General features: G+C 38.3%; 1 long non-coding RNA gene across 1 annotated transcript; it reads left to right on the forward strand.

Annotated features, from left to right (window-relative positions):
• The first annotated feature begins 1,850 nt into the window (after window positions 1-1,850).
• LOC122469020 lies at window positions 1,851-21,727 on the forward strand. Its single transcript, XR_006293372.1, has 3 exons — window positions 1,851-6,399; window positions 7,624-7,746; window positions 21,457-21,727. It is a non-coding gene; the product is annotated as an uncharacterized LOC122469020 (long non-coding RNA).
• Window positions 21,728-27,103: the final 5,376 nt, after the last annotated feature.

Genomic DNA, 27,103 nt, shown 5'->3' on the forward strand with positions numbered 1-27,103 from the left:
AGTTTTCTCTGGTTTGCCTCTCCTCTGATGGCCTAGCTCACTCGAGCTTTCAACGGTACAAGTGATAGCTTCACTGGGGCCCATTGAGATAGTCTCATCTGAGCTTTTTTAACCTCAACTTAGCACAGCTCAGAATTTGCCAAGTATTTTGAAGGGAAAACTAGGTGTGTGTTTCAGGCCCTTTGGCTCTCCAGGTCTGTCACTACAGCCTTGCAAGAATTGCTGAAAGCTGTTTTCTCTGTCTCTAGCAGCAGTCTTCTTTCAGGACAAAGCCCAGATTATCACTCTCTCACCTTCACCCAAAACCAGCAAAGACCTCCAGGGGAGAGCGGCTGCAGAGTTTACCTCTCTGTTCTTTCCTCTCTAGAATCTTAGTCCCCCTCTTCTTTGTTTCAGCCCCTCTCTGATACTTTTAGTAAGTTATCCAGCTTACTTTTTGTAAGTTTTCCAACTTTTCTTCTTATTCTTAGCAGGGACATTTGTCTGCCATAAACCACTCTCTTCTGGAAGCAAAATGTCAGTGAGTTTTTAATTTCTGTTATTACATTTTTTTCACTTCTGAAGGTTATATTCTGATCATTCCCCAAATCCAGGTGGTCATTTTTATGGTCCCTTGTTCTTACCTCTTATTTTCAATTCCTTTTTATCTTATACATTTTAAACATGCTTATTCTGTATTTGATTTCTGATCATTTTAATATCTGAAGTATTCACTGCTCCAATTTTGCGGTATTTTCCACTAGCTACATTTTTGCTGCCATATTTCTTTGGATGTTTGGTGATTCATGAATATGAGCCTATATTTCTTAGAATTATCCTCTGCGGGACTTTTCAGGGCCTGGGTTGAAGGTCGGTTCCTCCATAAAGGCTTCACATTTGCTTCTGTTAATCACCTGGGAACACATACAGGCTTTAGAGCACTTTAGAAACTTAATTGGAATTTTACTGGACCACTTAAATGATGATAATTTGGGTTGAAAACCCACATGAGGGCTAGCTTATGGTTATAAAATTCATGACAGTTCCCATGTTTATGGATTGGAGGAATTAATATTGCTAAAATGTCCCGACTACCAAAAGCAATCCACAGATTGCACAGAATGCAATCCCTATCAAGGTTCCAGTGGCATTTTTCACAGAAGTATAGAAAACAATCCTAAAATTTAAATGGGACACAAAAGACCTCAAATAGCCAAAGCAATTCTGAGAGAACAAAGTAGGAGGCATCACACTTCTGATTTCAAGCTATACTATGAAGCTAAGGACAGTACTAGCAGAAAAAGAGACAGACCAATGGAACAGAATTGAGTTTATCAACTAATATTTGACAAGGGAGCCATGAATACTCGAGAAAAGACAGTTTGTTCAATAATGGTGCTGGGGGTGGGGGGTACTTGGATAGTTAAGTCAGTGAAGCATCTAACTCTTGATTTTGGCTCAGGTCATGACTTCATGATTCATGGTTTTTAGCCCCATGTTGGGCTTTGCACTGACAGCGCGGAGCCTGCTTGGAATTCTCTCTCCTGTCTTTCTGCCCCTCCTCCCACTCTCTCTCAAAATAAATAAGTAAACAAAATAAATAAATAATGGTGCTGGGAAAACTGGATATTCACATGTAAAACAAAAAAATGAAACTAGACCCTGTCCGGCACCACTCACAAAAATTAACTTGAAATCAATTAAAGGCTTAAATATAACACCTGAAACCATGAAACTCTTAGAAGAAAACATAGGAACAAAGCTCCTTGACATGGGTCTTGGCATTGGTTTTTTGGATATGACACCTAAAACACAAGCAACAAAATCAAAAATAAATAAGTGGGATTACATCAAACTGAAAAGCTGCACAACAAACAAAACCATTGACAAAGTGAAAAGACAACCTGCAGAATGGGAAAAAATATTTGCAACCGTATATCTGATAAGGGATTAATATCCAAAAACATATAACTCATTAGCATAAAAACAGTCCAATTAAAAATGAACAAAAGACCTAATTAGGCATTTTTTCCAAAGAAGATATATAAAGGGCCAACAGGTATATGAAAAGATACTCAACATTACTAGGCATTAGGTAGAAGCAGATCAAAACCACACAGGGATATCACTTCATAGCTGTTAAAGTGGCCATCATCAAAAAAGATAATAAATAAATGCTGGTGAGGGAACCCTTGTATATTGTTCGGATTATAAACTGGCACAGCCACTATGGAAAACAGTTATGGAAGATCCTCAAAAATTTAAAAATAGAATTACCATATGATCCAGCAATTCCACTTCTGGAAATATGTCCAGAATACATGAAAACACTACCTCAAAAGGATGTCTGCACCCTCATGTTTCTAGAACCATTATTTACAATAGCTAAGACATAGAAACAACCTAAGTGTCCATCAACAGACAAATAGATAAAGAAGCTGTGGTCTATATACACAATGGAATATTATTCAGTCATAAAAAAGGAAATGCTATCATTGCAACAACGTGGTTGAAACTTGAGGGCATTATGCTAAGTGAAATAAGACAGACAAAGACAAATACTGTATGGCCTCACTCCTATGTGGAATCTTAAAAGTGTTCATAGAGGGAGATTTTTTTTATTCTCCATTCATAGCCCAAGTTTAAGATTTTTTCCTTGAGTGGACCCTGGACTTTGTCCCCTATCCCCTGTGCCACTAAGAAGTACATGAAAACCAAAGCTCAAATTCACCCCCATCATAGGGCAAATGCTTTCAAAGTAAAAACTGCTTACCATTGAGGGTTCCCAGTTTTCCTTAGGTGTAGGCCTCTGTGTATTCCTCACCAACTAGCCAATACACTGATGGATTTGCGAAGATATCTGTCATTTTCTATCCAGCATTTTTAGTTGCTTACTGAGAGAGGTTCCAGGTTCAGCATAGCAGGAAACAGTAGTCAGGACTGAATGTTATTAAATGTGTACACATACACACACACACACACACACACACACAGAGATATAATTGCACTGCTAATAAAATTTTCTGAATTTAGTTCCAAATTTAGTATCACTTGTATACATGATTAAAATGAGTAGATAATAAATTTACTTTCCAAGATCCATAATTGCAGCTCTTTGTCCCCACCAGTAACTACAAGCAGTTTTTCATTAAAGAAAAGAAAATGATTGAATAATCCAAATTAGCCTGGGCAAGAAAACTAACAGCTGCTTAAAATGAAATGTTTGAGTTATGAGCCATGTGCCACTTTGGTTTATCTGCAGCCAAAAGGTTTAGAATCCTTATTCAATTAACCATGTTGCTTGGGAGGGCCTGGTTGCCCTGAATAAGAGCTGCCTGGTGATGAGTAAGAGGTATTCGTGACACACAAGTTCAGACCTTGCAACTCTGTTTTTGTTGTTTGAACTTTCTTCTCTGTTGTAGCTAGGGATCCGGCGTGGAATTTAAACACTTGTGTGGTAACTCCATTCCTTCAGCCATTGTGTTGTTAAGCTCTAGCTAACGAACTTTTAACACTGGCTTGATGTAAAGCAAGACTGAGAAAATAGCCCCCATCAACATTTCTGGTTTTATAATTAAAAACTATATGATTTCTGTGTCTTTAAGAAGTAAGATGCTCATGCCTGTGGAGTCCAGCTGTTCCCCCAAAAGTAACCTTTGTAATATATGTGAAAAATAAATAAACCAAGGTGCATCTAAGAAAGCTGAAATTAAGAAATGACTTACATTTCAAAAATCATACCTCTTGTAACAGAAACTCCAACATGCATACCTGTATTAAAACTTAGGAACTTTGCCTAAAATAAAGGAAACAAACTTATGTAACATTTGGAAAGGTGAGTATTGCTAAACATACCGGTCAAGTATACTTTGTCTCATGTGGCCCTTTTCTTCCAGGCCAACAGTTTTTGTTGCCTAGGGAGATCCTCCTGATAATGTCACAAAGAATGTTTCTCAGACCCATATAGATTGTGTACACGTCGGCTTGCTAAAGACAAGTTTTGATTTTAAATCTCTAAGCTTCAGTTTGTTTCTAAGCATACTGTTTGAAACAAAAAACAGGTGAATAGACGAGAGAAGACTCAATTTCTTCTCCCACTCATCAACCACTTCTGAAGATGATTCTGGCTGAGAAAATTTAAATACAGTTTGAATAATGATATGTAATTTGACATAAAATGTCTCAGAATTTGAAGAATTACTTTGAAGAATTACTATCCACTTGAACATACACACTGATTTCTGATGTTTTACGTCACAATCTTTTCATGTTACAAAATTAGATTTGTTTTTTGCATCTTATTTTCTTCAACTTCAGTCATATTATAAAGCACAGTTGTATACTTTCATTTAGCTGACATGAAGACATCTTTTCATTTAAGTTAATACCTAATCTTGTTTGTCAAATAGAAGCAAAGAAACACCTTTGAAATCAGCAGTTTCAATTAAAACTTCAGTCGTATCAAAATAATCATTTTATTTCTGTGTTTATAAAAAATGCAACAGCTGTTCAGGAAATATATCGCAGACTGAAAATTTAAATGTTGCAGATATTATTGTCTTTCAGTTGCGGTAAGACAAACAGTGGTTTTATTATTTCAAGAATCAAAGAATGAACCGTATGTGTACTGTTTTGTTTGGGTTGTTTGTTTTTTAGATTTTTTAGGAAAATTTTCTGGTTCCATATTAGATTTAAAAAAAAAAACCAATTGACCAAATCATACCTGGAAACTCGGGCACATTATTTTGTTTTCATATGGATGGCAAGAAAATTAATAGAATTGACTTTCTTTCATACTAATACCTTTGACCTGTGCTCCAAGCCTACTCTCCATTTCAGTTCCTACCCTATATTTTCATTATTGAATTCATTTACCATTTTTAAGCCTCTACTCAGTCAAATCCACCTTCGTGTGTTTAAATCCAATTCATCCTTCAAGAATACTTATACGCCACCCCCGACATGAAGCTTTCCCTAATTCCCCACCCTAACCTCACCACCAAGCCACAGTTAATCTCTCTTCTATATGCCTCATAGCTCTGTCTTCATCTGTATTAGGGCAGTTATTAGTATTCCTGTATAGTATTCCTGTACTATCTCCCATTACAATGCAGCTTCTACAGGTCAGAGATTGTCCATATTTCTTTGCACAGGTTAAATCTTCCAACTGTATTGTTTTATAAACATTTTTGTGTGATGTGTCTTTTAATAAAAGATGAAGATTTGAGTGTCATTTCCCAAAATAATGGTGTTAAAATACATTAGCATGTCAAATTATTTAGCACTTGGCGTATTATCAGGTGAAACGTGCTCATCTGAAGACTTTAACTTTTAACCATAATAAGTTTAAAGTGAAGAGTTTCGGTCTTTTGTGTTGTTTGTTTGATTTTGATTAGGTTTGGTTTTTTTAAGCAGAATTTCTTGTGTAACTGTCAAATCTTGGTCCCTATAAAGTTGAAATCTTACTCTATGATAAAGTGAAGACATGGTTCCATTGTCTTGGAAAGTTTAAACAAAATTTCCAGACCCCAAAATAGGCCATTTAACTCTTTATTGAACAATGCTAATAACTAAATTGCTTTCTGGAATCAAGTGTATCAAAAATCAAAGAGAGAGAATGCAAGCAATGTATAAACCAATGTGTGTTTGGATGTCTGTTGATATTGCTGTGATGTACTTTAAATCATGATTTCAAATTCATTGATTCTTCATTTCCAAAAAGTAAAATTTCCTAAATTCCGATTATTTTGATAAATTTTCTTGTTATTTTACTTTCTAGTTACGTATTATTCTTTTAGTTCTAAGCCATATTTTAAGATATGTGAGAACAAATAAATTGTGCATGAACATTTCCCATCAAGTGGCAGCTTCAAAAATTAATATTTAGCAACTAATTTTCTGTCTCTTCTCCACCAGTTTTCATTATGTAACTTGTTTAATGAAGATCCTAAAGCTTAAAAAATACATATCATTTTCCAATAAATAGGTCAGTTATATCAAAGCCTTTTTGAAACACTCAAGCGTAGAATATTCACTACATTTACTTGTATGACTATGAATGACATTAACACACTGAAAATCTTTAAGTTCCTTAAAGAAGTTTTTTCTCATAAATTCACCCTGGCTGTCTAACCAAATTACATTTTCAAGAAAGTATGTCCTCTGAAATTGCTTATAGTATGTACCTCACACACAAAGTTACCTATCTTAGTTACTCTGGTTGCCAGCAGAGTGATTCACTTTCAATAACAGTATTTTGTTTGTAATTTTCTAGGAACTACAGCCCTTTACTCATCAAGCAACAGTAAACCAAAACTGCCAACATTGTTTACCATGTTGAAAAATTAAAATTATCTTCATGAATAGTGCTCAAATGCTGGCACATGACTAAATGAATCATCTTTGTCTTAAAGCAAAAAGGTTAGACTTTACCTATGTTTAAGAGTTAATTTTTCTTGAAATTCATCAGACAAGAAACAGAAAATGCTGTAGATTTTTAGCTTTTGTCTTGAACGTCTGAAGTTCTTTTAGCTAGTAATTTTTTACTTGGAATTGTATCTTTAATCCGAGGATCTCCCATCTCTTTGAAGCCAGTTAATTAAAACACATAGTCATCGTACAGAACTTTCACATTTGGGTAAAATGAGAACAACGGAATTGAATAACTTTTATAATGTGACCTAAGCAAGCATTTTCAAATACGAATGTGTATCCACTCTTAAGTTCCCGCTTTCCTAGCTGTCTGTTAAAAGCTGAAAGTTGTGCCATCATGGTTAATGTTTTGACAGATTTTATCATAAACCTTGCTGTTGTAAATTTGCCTTGAGCCAAAATTTAACATGTTGTAAGCCCAGAAACAGTTTTTACTGTTAGTGACCAGAAAAGGAAATAAATCAATTATGCTCTTCTAAATGATGGGAGTATAGAGTTTAACTCTTTAAAAGTTATACATTACTCAAAATATAGGAGTAATATTCATTTTGTATGTTCAAGGCCTCTCAACTGTCAATACAACATACATAAACACTTTTGTGACTATCACAAGGAAGAACATACCAAACGAAATATTACGTGGCTTGTATGTGCTCACTAAATTTTATAACCAAAATATTATCCCGAAGTTTTCATTAAAATGCCCATTGCCTTAGTAGGTGGAATAAAAAATTTAGACCCTCAACATGTGATTGATTCAAACAAAACACTATAGGGTAATCCACTTTGTTTCCAGATAATTTATCAGAATGTTCTTTAGTTGGACCCCATTTTATTGTTTCTGTCATCTATTTTTTGATAACTACTTAGAGTATTCTATTACACATACCCCCAATCACTGCTATTTCTTAAAGCCTAAAGACCTAGATTTTTTTTCTCTCTCTAAAACATCTTTAATGACCATGACCATTAATATTTACTCATAAATGCATTTGTACACAGTCTTAACCATTGTACATGAGTGAAGGGAAAAAGGGTTGTTACCCAGTTCTTTACCCTAGAATAAATCAAATCAACAAATATTTATCGAATGTCTACTATGTGCAAATAACCCTGGACTGGTCAGCTTTTAAAAGCCATCCAACTTTTCACATTGACAAATCAAAGCATTATTATTTCAAGCATTGCAGAAGCTGTCTCCATGTCCTTTAGGTGACAAAGCCTATGAGGACTCTGGATTACTTGGAATAAAGAAAGACAAGGAAGAGAAAGCTAAATAGCAGACTGAAAAGAGGAGAAAAACTAACCTAAAATTCCACCGATGGATTGCATCATGTATGTATGTATATATACACGTATGTGTGTATGAGTTTATGTGCATGAGTATATTTTATGTGTGTGTGTGTATTTATACACACATATACACACTAAGAGAAGAATGAGTGAATTTGAGAAAAACAGACTTTGTTAAGGTGATAGAAGAATGAGCACTTACATTTGAGTTCAGAGCTTTGCTTTAAAAGTAGGCTTAAATGTCTGATTACTGTTCTAGAATAGTAAATCCTGTGGTATAATGAAACCAAAATACATCATAGTATAACAGAAAGATTACTCAACTTAGTGCCCCAAGTTCTAAAACCTAGCTTGCCCTAAAATCTATTAGAAGATGACCTCCTCAATCAATAGATCTATACTAGAAGTGACCTTTACATTATTACTATAGAAAACTGTTGCAGAATCCTAAATAAGAAGTTAATCTGATCATAAATAAGACACTTAAATGCTCATTTTAAAGATTCTACTTCTTATTAAGAACTAAATAAAAACTAGTAGTAAGAGACAAAACTTACATATATTATTATATATTGTGCTATGCCATCGTGCTACATATTATACTATGCTATATTATACTACATATTATGCTATAATTGTCTCTGCATTTCATTTTGTTAATCAGTAAAAGATAAATAACATATTATCTACCCACATCAAATAATGAAATGCATTTCCTTAGTGAGGTATAAAAGGGAGGCCGGTGATAATTTCCAGCTTTACCAAATAGAATTAGTCCTGGCTACTTTGCATAGTAGGTATGTATATATGTTGGCCATTGAAGATGCTGTCTCTGATATTCTCACAGAGGATGTCTGGTGTCAATTTTAAAATATTTGTTTAGAAGAACTAATGTTTTAATATTCATTTTTGCCTCCTATTGGTAGACTAAGTTTAATTTCCAATGAAAGTCAAAGCAGACTCTTTAAATAATCTTTTTAAGCAGCATTTATCTTTGCTAAAGTGCCTGAAACTAATTTCTCAGTTTTTGTGTAGGGGGAAAAAATGTTATAGCTCTATTATTCAAAGTTTATGTTCTGTTATAAAATTGTTGGTTATTAAAATCACTTTGAAGCAAAATTATCTTCTCATATATCTAATTATTTGATACTTCATCTATCTAGTTGAAATTTATTTTCAATGCATACTCTAATTGCTCTATAGTAAATTTTGGGTTTCTTCTCAGCTACTGTCTTTCCTTTCTTGTGAAACCATGCTGTTGACCTTTGTAAATACAGGAATCACTTTCAGTGTATTACTACACTGATTTGATCTCTTTCATTTATTTCCTTGGTATATTGTAATTAATGTCTTTGGATATATTCTAAATAAGATTTCACTTGGATGGTCCAGATCTAAATGCTTATGTTCATGAAGAAATATTATTTTTAGAGTTGTTTCTAATTTTCATTTAATTTTCCCTCCTTTGACCAGAATTCCCAATACTAAGACCCTCTCACCTAGGACCTACCCTGGATTCACCTGCCCCCTTGTGGTGTTCCTCTCTGAATAGTTAATTGATTTCTGAAATTGGACTTGATGTTACATATCCTGAGAAGAGAAATCTCATTCCATTACTCTTGTCTAGCAGTGTAGGGTCAGAAAGTTTTCTTCTCTTAGCCACTGGCTAACACAAAAAGAGAAAAGAAGTGTTGTGGGGTTTTTTTTTTATATTACATATTTTGGGGTTTTTTGTTTTAAATTCAGAGCACAAGAAGGAAATTGGGCAAGAAATAAGTAGATTGGAATAAATGATGAAAACTAATTTTGCCTAAAATCAATATTAGTGACCTGAAGATCGATAAGGTAAAGACATGTTTCAAAACTTATCATAAAGCAACTTAAAATCAAGTTCTTTCTATGTCCGTGTCTCCTTTTTCACTGAGTGGAGGAAGAAGGGAGAATGCTATCCTGTTTTATTTAAATGTTAAATAGATTTCATAAGCCTTTCATCAATGATGAATTCATAAATATAAAAAATAGATTAAACCTCACGTCCTGTGTAGTTAGATATGTCTGATATGATTGACGCGAATACATTTTTGTTTCCCTTTCCCAAAAAGGAATCCCTTCACATGCCTCAGGACCAATGTTTACATCTTCAGTTGAAGTCAATAGAATTTGCACATGGAAGAGGGCTATATGGGGTCAATGGATAAATTACCTAGTCACAAATTCAGAGACATTTTGTAAGAATAAGGACTTAAGAATTAAGCTACTAGTTAATAAAGAATAATATCAAGATAAAAGAAAGGGAAAAGGAAAGAAAAGTATTTACATAATGAATTTGTCTTTCTTAACAGGAAGAGATGGATTAATAAATTATTATTAACAAGTACATTTTTAAATATATCATTTTCTTTTAACTGTAAATATTTCTAGTAGAAAAGAGTTGTTTTTTTCTATGCTGATCTGCCTCCCACCCCCACTCCCCACCAAAGCTTGATTTGATTGAATAATAGTGATCCGTCGTGGCAGTTTAAACTTCACAGCGCCTCCCTTGAGATCTGGAAGGAACAGTACGCAGGCTTTAATAAAGCTATATGTAGTCCAACTGCCAAGTTTCTAGCACCCACCGCTCCTTTGCAGTTTCTCTTCTATTTGTAACAGTTGACCTACTAACAGGTTCCCAGAAACACAGGTTCAGATTTTGGCAGGCTTACCTCACCTCTTTGTCCTTCCAAAGTACATAAATGCTAAACTGTGTTCACAGTGAGGAAGGGAGAGTCATTCCAATGAGACTTTTAAAAATCAAGACCCTTTCTGCTCCCCACCAAGTTACTGCCATCCTCTCCAAAGGAATCAAGTTTTTGTCAGTGTGCCCTTGGCATAATTTCTTCAGCCTGGATTAAACACAGGTGACTGAGAGTCTACCTTATCTTCACAGGGCATTAGTCACTCTATAAAAGTTAAATTTATTATGAAATACTTTGTTTGTGTTAACATATATCTTCTCTGGGAAGTTGGAAACAAAGGCATGTCCTTTAAGACTCCATATGGGGAAAACACATCCTCCTTTGGAATTTAACCTTAATTTGAACCAAGATCTGTGAAAGAAAAGCACTTTAGTGTATTGTTCCCCTGCTCCACCCATCTATCCCTTATCTAAATGGGGTTACTGTTGCTTCGTGTTTTTTAACTCTTCTCGTTCCAAATCTTGCTTTCCTGAGTTTAAAATTTATCTCAGTAGAGAAATGTATTAAAATAATTGTGGCAAACAGTTGTGCCTTGCTTTTAAGGATAAGTGATTTTATGTAACATGTTAATTCTGATCTTTAAAATTAAACGTATAGCCAGTTTATACTCACATACGTTGTTTTAACAAATGGTGAATTTTAAAGAATATTTTATTCCCTAAAAGATTTATTTCCTGAAAATCCTCTCAGATTCTCTTACTGGCATTGTCGTGTAGGCATAGTTTCTACTTGATTAGAAGTTAAAAACAATTAGAAGAAAGGTTTACATTAAGAATGATGATGAGGTATATTTGAAAGACCAATTTTCAAGACCTCTGATTTCCTTCAGTCTGTTTGCAAAATCTTTGTAATGCTTTCACTGTATCTCAGTCCATAGACGGCCCAATTTTCCAATATAAAAGCAAAAGCAAAGCTTTCATTGCAGCTACCCTCATCATAACAGACTACGTGTTTATAAACATCAAGGAAACTATTTCCAAAAAATAATATTTGACACTTAAAAAATACTGTGTGTGTGAGTGCTTAGTTTCTTTCATTTAATAACATCTACCAACAAACTTGTAATTATCCAAATGATTTTCCTTCATTGACTTATGTTACACTAAGGAAAAATCACAAACTAAATTTGAATATAAACTTAGATTTTTATTTATTAAAAGAACACAATTTCAAAATGGACACATACAGAGACTCAGTGGGTTGAGCTTCCAACTCTTGACTTCAGCTCAGGTCATGATCCTAGAGTCGTGCCCCAAGTCAGGCCCCACATTGAGCATGTAGCCTGCTTATGATTCTCTCTTCCTCTGACCTTCTTGCCCGCTTGTGCGGTCTTCTCTCTCTCTAGAATAAAATAAAATAAAATAAAAATTGAAGCATCCTTACTGACCATGAACTGTATTACTAGACAAGACTTTGTTAGATGAACTTAGAAATAATTTAAAAATACCATAAATTCCATGGAAATTATTTATTTTTATTAATTTTTATTTACTTTAGAACTCCAACACTAACTAGAACATATGGAACATAGAAGACACTTAAAAGTATTTAATTCAAAATACTACTTACCTAAAGAAATCACAATATGACACAGTCACAAGAAGTATGGATAACAGACTGTAGCCACAGGTGAGGGTTAGGGGATAAGAGAATCAATTGTAAAACCTCTAAGCCTTATTAATATATTAATCATTTAATGACAACACATAAGTTACAGTACAAGTGAAGGCGGAAGTAATGTTCTCAGAAGAGATGTTTCTATGCCAGTTATATTTGGAAGTCTTCAGTATTTTTCTAAAAGTATATCCTAATGAGAGGATTGAAAGAGATACTAGAGAGGGTTTTATTGTTTGTATTTATCAGTAATCCAGACAACACCATCCCAGTGCTAAGGATACGAAGTTGACTGGAAATCACAGTCCAGAGGGAATGATGTAGCAGTAAATGACTATAATACAGTGTGGGAGATACCATAATAGAGGCAGGCTCAAAATGCTTTAGCAAAACAGGTGAGAAGGCATCTTGCCTTGCTGATGAGATTAAGGAAGGCTTCCCAGAGGAGATGGTGTTTGGGTTAAGTGCCACTGGGACTAGTAATTAAGGAGTGCATGGTGATTTTAACCAGAGCAATTTCTACTCTAATAAGATACAAAATCCAAATTGCAGACAGTTAGAAGTGAAGGAAACATATAGAAATGGAGACAGTGAGTGTAGACTGCTTTTCCCAGGAAACTGCCTTCTAACTCTCCTTACTTGCTGCCTCTGAATAGATTTAATAAAGAATTTACATATTGCACAACACAATTAAGTGCTGTTGCTAGTAATAGGTTTTTTTCTGCATGTTAGTGAATAAATCATATTCCATTTGTACAAGCTCAGTAACATGAACCTTCCAGCAAGAGCCTTATCGCTTGACAGAGGATCAGAACTACACCTTTCATTGTCAGTGTCTTTGATCCCCAATTCTTCTCTTCCCCCTTTCTATTCTGGACCTTCACAGTCTCAGTTGCCAAGTATACCTGGATGAAACTTTCTCTTTCCTCCCTGTCTTCTTCCATCTTTCTCATAATTTCTCTTTGTACCTCTAACCATATATCGTCATATGATCCAAATAGTTTAGTATCTATACTATTATAGATAGTAATATAGTATACTATATTACTATAGTAATAGTATATATTATGGTATATATATATATAATAATATATAGATATAGTATATAGTATATATAGATAGTAATATAGATATAGTATCTATACTATATTAGCATCTTTCTGATGCTAAGTATTACTTACTGAATACACTTCCAAATTTCTTAGAGCATTCAAGGCCCTCCAGACTTTTGTTCCAGACACCTTCTCAGCTTTATCTTCCTGTACCCTCCTCTTTCATACTTCAACTTCACCTTCCCCTGTATACACCCTAAACTGTCTGGCTTCCATTTCCTGACACTGTTAACCCACACCTGGAAGTGCCCCCTCCCTCCAATCTCATGTCTAAATCCTGTCTGACATTTATGGTCTTACTCACTTGTCATATTCCCTATAAATTCCTTTTTTGATCTTCCCAATAGTACTTTTTTTCTCTTTTATTTTTTATTTTTTAAAATTTACATCCAAATTAGCATATAGTGCAGCAATGATTTCAGGAGTAGATTCCTTAATGCCCCTTACCCATTTAGCCCATCCTCCCTCCCACACCCCCTCACAAACCCTCAGTTTGTTCTCCATATTTGAGTCTCTTCTGTTTTGTCCCCCTCCCTGTTTTTATGTTATTTTTGTTTCCCTTCCCTTATGTTCATCTGTTTTGTCTCTTAAAGTCCTGATATGAGTGAAGTCATATGATTTTTGTCTTTCTCTGACTAATTGCACTTAGCATAATACCCTCCAGTTCCATCCACGTAGTTGCAAATGGCAAGATTCATTCTTTTTGATTGCCGAGTAATACTCCATTGTGTGTGTGTGTGTGTGTGTGTGTGTGTGTGTGTGTGTATCCATTCATCTATCGATGGAGATTTTTGGGCTCTTTCCATACTTTGGCTGTTGTTGATAGTGCTGCTATAAACATGGGGGTGCATGTGTCCCTTTGAAACAGCACAGCTGTATCCCTTGGATAAATGCCTAGTAGTGCAATTGCTGGTTCGTAGGGTAGTTCTATTTTTAATTTTTTGAGGAACCTCCATACTGTTTTCCAGAGTGGCTGCACCAGTTCGCATTCCCACCAACAATGCAAAAGAGATCCTCTTTCTCCCCATCCTCGCCAACATCTGTTGCTGCCTGAGTTGTTCATGTTAGCCATTCTGACAGGTGTAAGGTTGTATCCCGTTGTGGTTTTGATTTGTATTTCCCTGATGATGAGTGATGTTGAGCATATTTTCATGTGTCAGTTGGCCATCTGGATGTCTTCTTTGGAGATGTGTCTATTCATGTCTTTGGCCCATTTCTTCACTGAATTATTTGTTTTTTGGGTGTTGAGTTTGATAAGTTCTTTATAGATTTTGGATACTAACCCTTTATCTGATATGTCATTTGCAAATATCTTCTCCCATTCTGTCGGTTGCCTTTTAGTTTTGTTGATGGTTTCCTTTGCTGTGCAGAAGCTTTTTATTTTGATGAGGTCCCAGTAGTTCATTTGTGCTTTTGTTTCCCTTGCCTCCGGAGATGTGTTGAGTAAGAAGTTGCTGCAGCCAAGATCAAAGAGGTTTTTGCCTGCTTTCTCCTCCAGGATTTTGATGGCTTCCTGACTTACATTTAGGTCTTTCATCCATTTTGAGTTTATTTTTGTGTATGGTGTAAGAAAGTTGTCCAGGTTCATTCTTCTGCATGTCGTTGTCCAGTTTTCCCAGCATCATTTGCTGAAGAGACTGTCTTTATTCCATTGGATATTCTTTCCTGCTTTGTCAAAGATGAGTTGGCCATACGTTTGTGGGTCCATATCTGGGTTCTCTATTCTGTTCCATTGATCTGAGTGTCTGTTCTTGTGCCAGTACCATACTGTCTTGATGATTACAGCTTTGTAGTATAGCTTGAAGTCTGGGATTGTGATGCCTCCCCAATATTACTTTTATTCTCCATATCAGTTTTTTATGTGTCTCTATGCCATTCATTTATTCAGCAAAACTTTACTGAGTACCTACTATATGCCAGAAACCAAAATGACCATTTTCTACTTTTTTTCCCCACAGTTGACTAACTATTTTATCTCACCACTCCTATCACGCTAACTTCTTTAAGATCAAGAATCATCTAATATAGCTCTGGAGGTATCTATTACAATGCTTTCCACTAGTAATTTTACAACAAGTGTGTTGATTTCATTTATTAATGAATAAATTAATCTCAAATGGAGATCCATCCCCTGAAATTCAGTGAAAAAAAGATAGCACTCAAATCTTTTATCCTCCCTGCCATGAAGTTCTCTCCTATCATTGTCTGCAAGAATACAGTTTGTCACTTCCTCAGTTTAACTGTCTTATGGCACTTAACAAAATGGTATTTGGCTTCCTTGTATTTGTTCTCTTAAATTCTTCCATATCTTCAGCTCCATATATTCCACTGAAAGATGCCAAGAGTTGTAATATTAATCAAGTCCCTCCACTTTACCTCCATGACGACCTCACTTATGATATGGTGACCATGCTACAACTTCCTTCTTAAAAGGATCGTTCAACTCCAGTTTCCTTCTTTTGACCTATCCTACATAAGTTAGCTTTGAATTTAAACTCAGACTGTATTTCTTTTCATATATTTCCTCTTTCTGTAGCCATTACAAAAACTGTTTAATACTAACACACTTCCATTTCTTCCCTAATCTTCCATCTTCTTGCTATTTGGCAACAATCTTAGTTTAAAATGCGCTTCACTTCTAGAACATTCTACCTCTTCACTCTCATCAGCATAGTTTACTTACTGTATCACTCCAGCTATCTTTAACACAGCTTAAAACCTGTTTTTAAGGGAGTTTTTAAAAATTAACCTAGATTTGTGTGTCACTATATTTTCTATATATTGTTCAATCAGTAAAGTAATTGAAACAAATTTTATTTATCCTTCTCTATAAGAGTCCTCTGCTAAAGACATTACCTAATCCAAATAGTGTAATATTCAATATGAATCCCATACACTGATCTGTATTTTAAATGTAAAGTTTTGCTTTTCATGATGGTGTTAATCTGTGGTTTTCTGCCCTTTAAGTAGAACAATTATAATAAATAGTGCCAAGATACTCAACTCTGCTAGAATTACAATATATAAGCAAATGATCTTTATTGACTAATTAACCAAATACAGGAAAATTAATGCTAGCATAACATGACTTCAAACATATGCCAGTTCCTAAAATATGGGTAAGAGACTGAATGTGAGGCTTGAATGCAAGAATTACCAAGATTTGATGGTCAGCGACTAGGGTTTAGAATATAATAAGGAAAAGTCTTCTGCTTCCAACTATAACAGAGTTGCTAACTCACCAAGAATAACTATAAAACTTGGACAAAATACTTTACTAAAAAGATAAAGAACTAAGAAGAGACTTTGTCAGTTCCATGATGCTGGGGAGACAAAAATTGGAATGCAATTCTCACCAAAGAGCAGAGATTCAGCTTTGGGGTCAGACCTAGGGAAAGCTATTCCATAGGAGTAAAGATACATTGTAAATAGAACAGCTTCAACTATATCAAGGTGATCTTCCCAAATTCACATACGCCTAAGATACTCACCAATACAAGATGGAATTTGGAGGAAGGACGGGGAATTTGCCTGTTCTCTAGACCCTGCACTGAATAGGAGGCTGCCTGCCACTGGAGGAGATGTCTGGGGCCTGCCTAAGACCAAGATGGGAGCTGGAGAGCTGAGTAACCCTCTCTGACCCACTGTGAGCCTTGCATCTAATAGCAGGTAACAGCCATGGACTTCTGGGGGGAATAAAAATATAGAAATAGACTCTGTCTATGCTGCAGGCATTGATAGCCTGCTGAAATCTGAGGGTGGAACAGAGAAACTGAGAAAAGAAAGAAAGAAAATAGGAAGGAAGGAAGGAAGGAAAGGAAGGAAGGAAGGAAGGAAGGAAGGAAGGAAGGAAGGAAGGAAGAAAAAAGAAAAGAAAGAATGAAACAAAGAAAGAAAGAAAAAAAGAAAAGAAAAGAAAAAAAAAGAAAGAGAAAAAAACACTTCCAGCTCTCTAGGCCTCACATTGAATACAAGTTGTGGCAATTCAGCCTGTCCCTGGAAAAACTTTAAATCTGTGGTACACTAAAGACAACTATAGCAATCACAAACCCCAGCTCACCTCAAGTGCTTACTAAATTCACTCCAATGCCCACACTAATGGCCTGACAAAAGAGATATTCCCATTTTGGGCATGTACCTCAGTTTCAATTGCTCTTTTATATATCATATTTGACATTTAATTTAAAAAAAAAGAAAAAAAAACCAAAAGACACATTGGAAAAGACACCAAGAGAACCATGTGAAAAGATAAAATAGTCAATAGAATCAGACCCAGAGATGTTGGAATTATCAGACTTTGATAAGAGAAGAATAAAAAGACATATTAATTTAAAAATAGTAACAATAAGATTGTTAACTTCTCAGAATAATAGAAAATAGAATAAAATGAAAAAAAATTAAATAAATTAAAAAAATAAAACTTCAAAGTGCTGAAAGTAAAAAATCAACAACCTAGAATTAAATGCCCAGGGGAAAATAAATGAGAGAATATCATAAGCAAAGCTCAACTAAAAGAAATCCTTTGGGGTGCCTGGGTGACCCGGTCACTTAAATATCCAGCTCTTGGTTTTGGCTCAGGTTATGATCTCACAGTTTGTGGGTTCGAGCCCTGCATCAGGTTCCACACTTGCAGTGTGGAGCCTACATTCTCTCTCTCTCTCCTTCTCTCTCTCCTCTCTCTCTCTCTCAAAATAATATTTTATTATTTGTTATATTGAGCAGTAATCTATCTTCTTGAATTTCAACCTCCTGACCCTAATTCTTCCCTCTACAATCACACACAAATAATTCTAATTTCTCTCACATATGCTTGAAATATTATAGTACCCTCCAATGCAACAGAAATGTTTTATTCTGTAGCCAAACATCCCCAATTTAAACCGTCCTTTGCAAGATGTGGTCCAGTACTTCTCTAACCCAGAATCTCCTAAATGTACCTCACTTTCTTGATATTTCTTAAATAGATCCCAACACATGAAACAGAGTCTTGTAGAAGCCCCTGGGTGGCTAGGTTGGTTGAGTGCCCAAGTCTTGATTTCGTCTCAGGTCACGATCCCAGGGTTGTGGGACCAAGCCTCACATGGTCCACTCAGTGTGGAGCCTGCTTAATATTCACTTTCTCTCCCTCTCTCTCTCCCTCTCTCCCTTTTCCTCTCTCTCACTCTCCCTTTGCCCCTTCCCCCTGCTCACACACTCTGTCTTTAAAATAGTAATCCAAGGCATTCTTGCTTTCCCTACTCCATGTATGCAGCAATGACATTTATCTTTTTTAAGGGGAGAAAATCATGCTATTTATTCATATGTAATTCCTAATTTTACTTCTGTGAAAGCTCTGGCTTCAAGAGGTTATGATTTATTTTTGTTCACTTAAAGCTATTGCTCAGAAATATTAGGCTAGGAATAGTGTACAAACAAGACTTGGACAACAAGATTCTGGAGGCTATTTTAACAGATAGTGCATAGTAGTATGGGCTAAAATTGTGACCTTTGGGATGTCAAAGAAGGAAAGATTGGGATAGTGGGTGTATTGATACGGCAGACTAATTTTAGGTGGACGGGCAATAAGAGGGCAATAATGAGTCAGTGATGACTATGACTTTTCAAGCCTTAGTAGCAAAGAGAATGAGAAAAATACGGAAGTCAGGAGGCATGCCTTGTTACAGGGAGAAATGTGTTGCTCTAATTTAAATTTATTGAATACTTGTAGAGAGGTATAGAAATAAGATGGGGGATTTTGTGGAGGACAGGAATGGACTTTTAGCTTCATACATGATAGCACAAGCCATAAGACAAAGGAACAAAGGTCCTATCAATGTCCTCTAGCCAAAGACCATCAGGAACATAGTATGATTGAACAAATTGGCTTTATTACTTGTTTGCAAACAAGACCACACACGATAGGGGATGGCATGGCATTTCAGTAACTATTATAAGATAGGGGCTCATGATAGATATTTTGGGGGAAGGTTCAAGAAAGTATGACTTTGAATTGGCTACTGTCAGGATATAAGGGTAATTCTGTCATTGGGTATCTCAAGAAATCTTATTTAGAAAGAGGGAAGACTAGAACAAAGCTAAAGCTATCCTTTGTAAAGAAGCAACAGGTACTAGTATTAGCAAGCATGAGGATTGTTTGCTATCTTTGTGGTTTGCAGTGACTTTATTTTTATCTGTACTGGGACAAAATTGCAAAGTGGTCTTTTGGTCTCTCCTGTCATTAGAGTGTCCTTGTCTAAAGTTGGTGTTTAGTAAAAATAGTTTTTGTTTCACAGGAGAATACCTAGGCCTACCTGTGACTGCCAGGCCAACTCCTAAAAACACCATAGCCTAGCTGGGAGCGTCAAGCCATTTTCCAAATGTTAGGGGTTGTTTTTGTCTCTCAGATCAATGGACTTAGCCTTGGGGAACTACAGTGGAAGCTGGAACAGACACAAAGATATTTATAGAGATAGAGAAGCAGTCCTGAGGAAGTGGAGAGTGAGGAAAGGCTAGTGCCAGGAGGTCCTTGGTGGGAGCGTGGTCACTAGGGCTAAGAATATTCAGAACTGTTTGAGACTCTGGGTGTGGGGGAATGAAGTAAAAACATCATTGAATCAAGGTATCACTGATGATCTTCAGGGCAGAAGGTTTTTGGATGTTTGTTTGTTTTTTTGTTTGTTTGTTTCAAGACAAGGGGCCACAGATCAAATTGCAGGGCTATGGAGAAATAGATACTGTGGGTGAAGACCATTCATTTGAAAATTTTGGCAGTGAAAAGAGCAAGAGAATATGAACTAGAAAATTTTGTGAAATCAAATTTTCCCACGGAAATAGAGGTAACCATTACATGTTTGAAGCTGAGGAGAAGGAATCATTGGAAACAGCAACAGTGGAGATGGTAGTAAAACAGTAAAAAACAAAACAAAACAACAACAACAACAAAAAAAAAAAAAAAAAAAAAAAAAACAAGAGAAGGGTCTGAGACAAGAACTTCAGGACTCCTTGACATCCCGGACTAGTAGAAGAGAACATAGAATAGAAGAGAAATAGACATGTTGAGTTGGGGTACAGGGTAGATGAAGGAATGGATGACAGGTAAAATGGGCTTTTTCTCTTTTTCTTTTTCAGGGAAGTTAGAAACTAAGATCATCAACAAAGGGGAAAGGGAGATGCAAAAGTCTGGAGGAGGTTTAAGTCATCTGCTAAGAAGTTGTTTAGTAAATCAACAAAAGATACCGGTTTCTATTAAGTCATCTCTTTTATTAAAGAAGAAAATACAACTGTTGCTGTGTATTATTAATTTATGGAGGATTAGAAGCAAGAGCCCTTCTCTTCTCAAAAGCCGGGGGTGGAGTAGGGGGGATGGTCGCCATATTTTTACATAAGAGTGGTACAAACAAACTTTCTAGATTAACTATTACTTTACACATTTGTAAGTTTTATTTTGTCTTTGAATACTGTATCGCCCAGAGGGGGGAAGAAATCTTGCTGTTTTCAAAAGCTAAAGAGAACATCAACCAGAGACAATAGCCATCCAGAAGGCTGAATTCCATAGTATCTAGAGCAAAGCAAATTAAGGTCTCCACTCGCAGTCACAGAAATGGACTCCCTGCTTTCCGCTGAATTCTGCGTATGTGTATCTAAATAACTAGCTGGCCTGCTCCTTCCTGGTATTAGCTGTGATTGAGAGATAACTCACCCGGCGGCGGTGGCGGCGGCAGTTTTTGTGCGCGCAGTAGCACATGCTCTTGTGAGCATCAAAAGGAGATGAAGCCTGATTAACCATTTTGAAATCTATCGGATGAGGAGAAGTCCTTACAAAACAACTTTTATACGCTTTAATTAAAAACGTGTTCCGGCAGCTCAGAGCTGAATGGGCTTCAGGGGGAGCAGGGCTGAGCCGGTTGCTATGACGACACCAAATCTTTTCACGCCTGGCCCTTCCCCAGCATACTCTGTCTAGCTCTGTCCAGCCATTAATTTGCCTCCATCCCATCTCTCACTGCCCCAATCCCTTGGTCTGGAAGGCTATGGAAGACCCAGTACCATCTACTTTTTCTGCTATGGCATCTCTCCCTCACTCCCTTTCCCTCATCATTTCATGCCTTATATTTCCCTGCCAATCTCTATTTTCTTGTTTCTCTTCAAAACAAGTTTACCCCCTGAGTTGAAAAAACAAATTTTTTTTAATGGGAGAGGGGGGTCACAGCATAGTAATTACTGCTTATTACCCCTCATGATAAATCCAGTTTTAGGGATCTTGAGTATAGTCAAGAAGGATCTCACTATGTTCTACCCTTTTTTTTTTCCAGGCTTAAGACTGGCTACTACACCACTCTTTCTGATGCTGAAGATAAAAAGGACTATGTTTCACTCTGTTTTAAAGTTAATTTGTGCTTATTAAGATCTCAGGTTATTCCACAAACAACTGGTATTTGTATCAACTGGTAACAATTGTAAGTGACCATAAGACTTTGAAATACTCTGAAACATTGCAGACCTCACTTTATGTGAGAAGGCTCTTTGAACATTTTTAAAGTAGCACTTTTTATACAGAGACTTAAATAAAACCCAGTGCTATCACTTACTGTACCATAATGAAACAAAAATCGGGTGGAACTTGCCCATCACAGAACCTAACTTGAGAGAATCTGGTATCTTTCAATCTTGTAGTCAGTGCATTTATAGACTATAATATTATTAAACAACTTCTTAATGTTACTCTTTGAATCATCAGAAGCCTTACAACTTTCATCTTGATTACAATTCCAATTTTCCCTTTCACCTATTGTGTTTTATAAGATAAGATAGGTGAGTGGAATGTGCTCATTTGTCATTTGTTCTCTCTACGTAACGCAGTCTCCTCTTACTGTGGTTACACTTCCAAAGTGAATTATTTGTTAGATTCAGTAAGTATTTCCTTTCTAATTGCCTAACTCAGTAGAGATGTTGTAACTTAAGAGACGGGTGTGGTCTGGAGTGTTGATCCTCAACATAGCATGGTCCAGTGGTCACTGTATACGAAGTAAGCCCTTCAGAGCCATGGGAGTCCAGATGAATCCGAGATTCCAAATCATAATATAACTTTGAAGCTCCAGACTCTGGCATCCCTGGAATTGAAATTTAGAAATTTAACTTCTTTTTAGAAGTTTTATAATGAACTTCCTCAGTCTTTTTACTATATAAAACCCTGACATAATGTATTCCTGACAGGCCACATGCAAATCTGTGGGCCACACACAAGTTCACAAATACTCTAAACTCTCTCTAGTACAAGGAACAGTCTTGGGGTTGGTTTCTAGATTCTGTTCTTATAATTTAAGGACTTACCACATTTTAAGAGGTTGAAGTCCTTTGACTTCTTATCATAGTCATACTTAAAATGTGAAGAAGCTGCGTGACCTAGTATTGGATGGCATCTCACAAATGGACCCAGTCTCCTGTTTGTAATTGCCTGATGTAATTCAAATGAATTATTGAGGTTTAACTTTATTATCCCCTTCTCAGTATTAAGAGTAAAAAATCAAAGGTTTGTACATCCTAAAGGTGTTTTCCCAGCTGGGGCACTTTATTTGGATCAATCTTAGGTGAGAATTAAAGGAAGTAAAGGTGTATAGATCAGCTAAATACATAGAGGCAGGCATTCAGGTATCTGAAACAGGTTTTAGAGCTAATAAAAATGTATCCTCAAAGAGGTATACTTAAAATATAAGTCCATTTTACCTAAATATCAGAGAAAATATTCCACTGGCAAAATGTTTTGCAATGGGTATAGTGCTTCTCCATTACACTGATAAAAAAATGGGAGTTCTTCAATTCTTGACATTTAAATCTATTCTGGACCTGGCCTGGAATAACTCTGAGGGGAATAATCTTGCAGGTGAGTGGACTAGAAAACACAATAAATAAGTCTTTTCCATCACCATATTCTATGGCCCCATGATTCAGTGTATCTCAAGACTAAGTGTACTTAGGGTTTGCACTTTAGATAATACAGAATTATCATTTCTACTGAAATGTTTTACATTTCCTTCCCTCCTAATTTTGTTTCAGAGCCAAAGACATCCACATGAAAATCATGGTATATTGTGTTTAGTAATTCATCCATCCTATGGTGCCCTGCTTACTTGAAGTCACATAATCCTTCATGTGTGCTCTGGCACCAGACAAATTGTTTATGTGATAAACCACAGGACTGCCCTGTGGCTTCTGGGGTCTGGTGGATATATGTCAGAATTAAAACTTTTATTCAGAGAATAGTCCTTAGACTGGGTCTGCAATGTAGTTACTCTGAAGTACTCAAAATATCATAAAAGTTAATTCCCAGATACCTCTATCTAGATAGAACTTATTCTGGCCATACATATTATGTTAAAGTCTTATTCAAGTTGTTAATCTGTAAGATCTAAACCACTGCCATCTTTACCCTGTGTAAATGCCTTTAGTTCCACAATATTTTGAAACATGTGAAGGACGCACAACAATCTATCACATGTGGAATAACGTGTCACAATTAAGGACAAAGATTAAGCCTCCCATTGATGTTACAAAAGAGATCTTTTTAAGGTGACTAAAGTAACACCATGCTGGAAATATACTGGTCACCAAAATTCAAACCTATTCTTTAATAGATTAACAAAAGCTGGGGTAAGGGTCCAGAAGAGAAGTCACTTATTCTTTGATAACTTGAGATAAGTATTGGGAGTTTAATATCTAAAGAATAGCACTGCCCATGGACTTCTCAGAATATCTGCAAGGTAAATGTTTTACACCCTTTTTGATGTAAATGAAAAAGATTTCACAAAAGCAAATATATGTTTTAACATAAGTTATATTCAGGATGCTGTTCTATAAGACAAAAAGAAAAGGTAAAAAAGGAAGGAAGAAAGAACTGAAGCCTTCCTTTTAATCTTACCTATCATACTGGATTTTTTCTCTCCTCTCCTTACTCCAAGTGCCTAGACCTAAAAATTGGAGTGGTCAGAGTTCTAGGGCTAAATTTGTAAATGTTACAAATAAATAAATGATGAAGGGAAATAATTAATTAAATAAATAAATTCCTGTATCTCCTGATGAGAATAATACCTAGCTGAAAATATTAATCTGAAATGCTTTTCTTGCTTTACCCAAATCAGCAGATCACTTTATTGATTTCATGCTTTGGGGACAGTTTTGTAGATGCCAAGGTATTTAATTGTATGTGTACACTCTATATATTAGAGCCAGCACATGTATACTGTAGGGTGTGTGTGTGTGTGTGTGTGTGTGTCTAATTCCCTGAAGAGAAAGGCGAGGAATCCATCACTTGAAGATTGGCATACTCATGACAAATTGGCAAGGAACTACTAATCCTAATCCATGGTTCCTACCAACGTTCCATAAGTGTTGTTGCAAAACAAAAAACCCAAACCATTTTAAGTTTTATTATTCTTTATCTGACTGACATAAAACTGCAATACATACCTTCCTCAGTAATGGTGAGGGGGGCAAATAGGATTGTGTAGGAAGAATACCCAGTAATGATGACTGAAACTCGTATTTTAGACACTAAACTATGGAGGTCTTCTTGGATCATGATTCTTAGGGAATTTCCGGCTGTCTCTGCCTCTCACTGCTCTGTCTCACACACACACACACACACACACACACACCCTGGGTCAAGGCACGTGATACTGCCTGTTTTAGTCTGTTTTCACCTCCGTTCACTCAGGATAGCAGAGAAGCAGAGGCTAGAGGTGTCTGAAAGGGCAAGCATGCCAGTGGAACCCGGGAGGAGGCGCTGACGTCCAAGTCGCGGTCCCGGGCGCAGTGTCCACGCAGCCGGAAGCAAATGGGGTGGTGCAGCACCCCCGGCACCGGGACCCTGCGCCCGGATGCGGGACGCGGTGCCCCGGCCTCGGCCAAGACCGCCGAGGCGCCGTTGTGCGATCAGTGCGGGTGGCTGGCGTGAAAGCGGGTGTGGAGAGCATCAGCAGAAAATGACTCCAGAGCAGGGGCGATTGAAATCCCCGTTTATCGGTGCTAGGTTGAAAGTAAAGCTGGCTCCGAACCACGGGCACCGGGACTGGGCGGCGCGGCCGGGATGCCGGGAGCCCTTTGCGCTCGGCCGGGGGCGCCTGGCGGCCTTTCAGGCCCGCACGCCTCGGGCGCCAGGGACGGCTCTGCAACCGGAGTCGCGGAGGAAGGAGAATAAACACCCAGCCCTCGAGGCGGCCCTCGGGGAATGACTGCAAAGGGAGACACGAAAAATAAATCAAATGAGAGTGCCGCCCCGCCCCCTCCCGGCGTAGTCTCCTCAGGCGGCGCCGCCTGTCCTGCAGCCTCGGGGCGGGCCCGCGCCCTGGGGCAGCCCGAGCCCGGGCCGGGCCGGCGGAGTCCGCGCCTCGGAGCTGGTCCCAGGAGCGCGCTTCGCCCGCCCGCCCCGCCCGGCCGGGCCCCTCGGGCTGGATAGAGCCCTGCTTTGCTCTTTTCGTTGGCCAAGCACAATTGTGTTATTGGAGATAATGAATTCAATCCCCATCAAAGGGCATTAGGCTCGCCCGGGCCCTGGAGTTGCTGATGCCTTTTTTTTTTTTTTTTTTAACTAGGAATGAAAGGCTGTGGAGGAGAAAAAAAAAAAAAAAATTCTGTGGGGGAGCCTTTCCCCTGATCGCCGCTTTTGAAGTGAAGGGGCCCGGCCATTGTTGTTCACCTCGCGGCCCATACGGCTGAAGAAAGCCTGGGCTTTTGATGGGCTGAGAACCGCCTCGGCAATGAGCACCACGTCGGGCCGCGCGGCCTGCGGGCAGCATATGTCTCGGGGCGCCCGGGCACCGTCTGGCGGGCGGGGCGGCAGGCCTGGCGGGGAGGGGGCCCCCACCGCGCCAGCAGCCTGGGAGGCAGGGACAAGGCCCGCACCCAGAAGCCGCGTCCCCCCGGGGCCGCAAGGTCTCCGTTTCTCGCGCCCACTTCGTGGCGTGACGCGGGGGGGGGGGGGTCCCATCATCTATGGGTGATCAGTGAAGACCTCTGACCGGGAGGCCAGCCCTTTGTAGGTGAGGGTGGGGACGGCAAGGGTCTCGGGAGCGCAGCGAGCCTGGTTTTCAACCATCAGAACCGAGCAACTAAGGTATCCGGCTTAGCTAGAGCTCGATGAGTCTGCGAAGGCGTTCCCCTCCGAGGGGGCCAGCCGTGCCGCACGCCGTTAAGATTCTGCGCCTGTGACTCGGCACCGCGCAGCGCGACCGGGCTCCCGGCGGGGGTGAGGGGACCACGGGAGGGCAGGCGGACACCCAGCAGCAGGCGCGCGGCCCGCTCAGCCAGCCGGGCGGTTTCTCCAGCGTGCGCGGCGTCCCGCCTCGCAATTCTGAACCCAGCACAGGACATTAGCACCAGACCACCTTTTCCAAAAACTTGTTGCACGAAGTTAATTAAGTTTACTTTCAGTGCCCTTAACGTGAACTTTCCTCACCTCCATTCGCATCCCGCGCCCCCCTCCGCCAACCCTCCCTCCTCTGAACTCCGGCCCAAGGGTCAGCGACTGGAGCTGTTCCTTTCCCTTCCCGGTCTCCACCCCTCCCCCGCTACCCCCCACAAAGGATCCGGGTTATCCGCCCCATTAATATATTAGCCAGGCATAACACAAAGGAAGCGCGTGTCGGCAGAAGGCAGTGCGACTCCGGGGAGAGGTGAGGAAACCTGGACGTTGCCCTGCGCCGCAACACGGCTCGTTGCAGTTTGAGCTGATGAATCGGCCTCCACCCAGGCAAAAGCGGTGAAAGACGCGGCGGGAGTTGGCGCTACGGCTAAGCAGACGTTGGGTTAGGCGGTTGTGGCTGGGCTATGGGAGTGAAGAAGCGCAAGGCTCCCAGGTGGGACCCAGAGCTAGGGGAACGTTCCAAAAATGCATCGGCCAACTGGATCGCGCAAAGAAAACCAGCTCTCTAAGAGTGTAGCACTAAATGGGAGCCTCCTACCTCC

Source organism: Prionailurus bengalensis, chromosome B3 (assembly GCF_016509475.1).
Source record: "Prionailurus bengalensis isolate Pbe53 chromosome B3, Fcat_Pben_1.1_paternal_pri, whole genome shotgun sequence".
Classification (NCBI taxonomy): domain Eukaryota; kingdom Metazoa; phylum Chordata; class Mammalia; order Carnivora; family Felidae; genus Prionailurus; species Prionailurus bengalensis.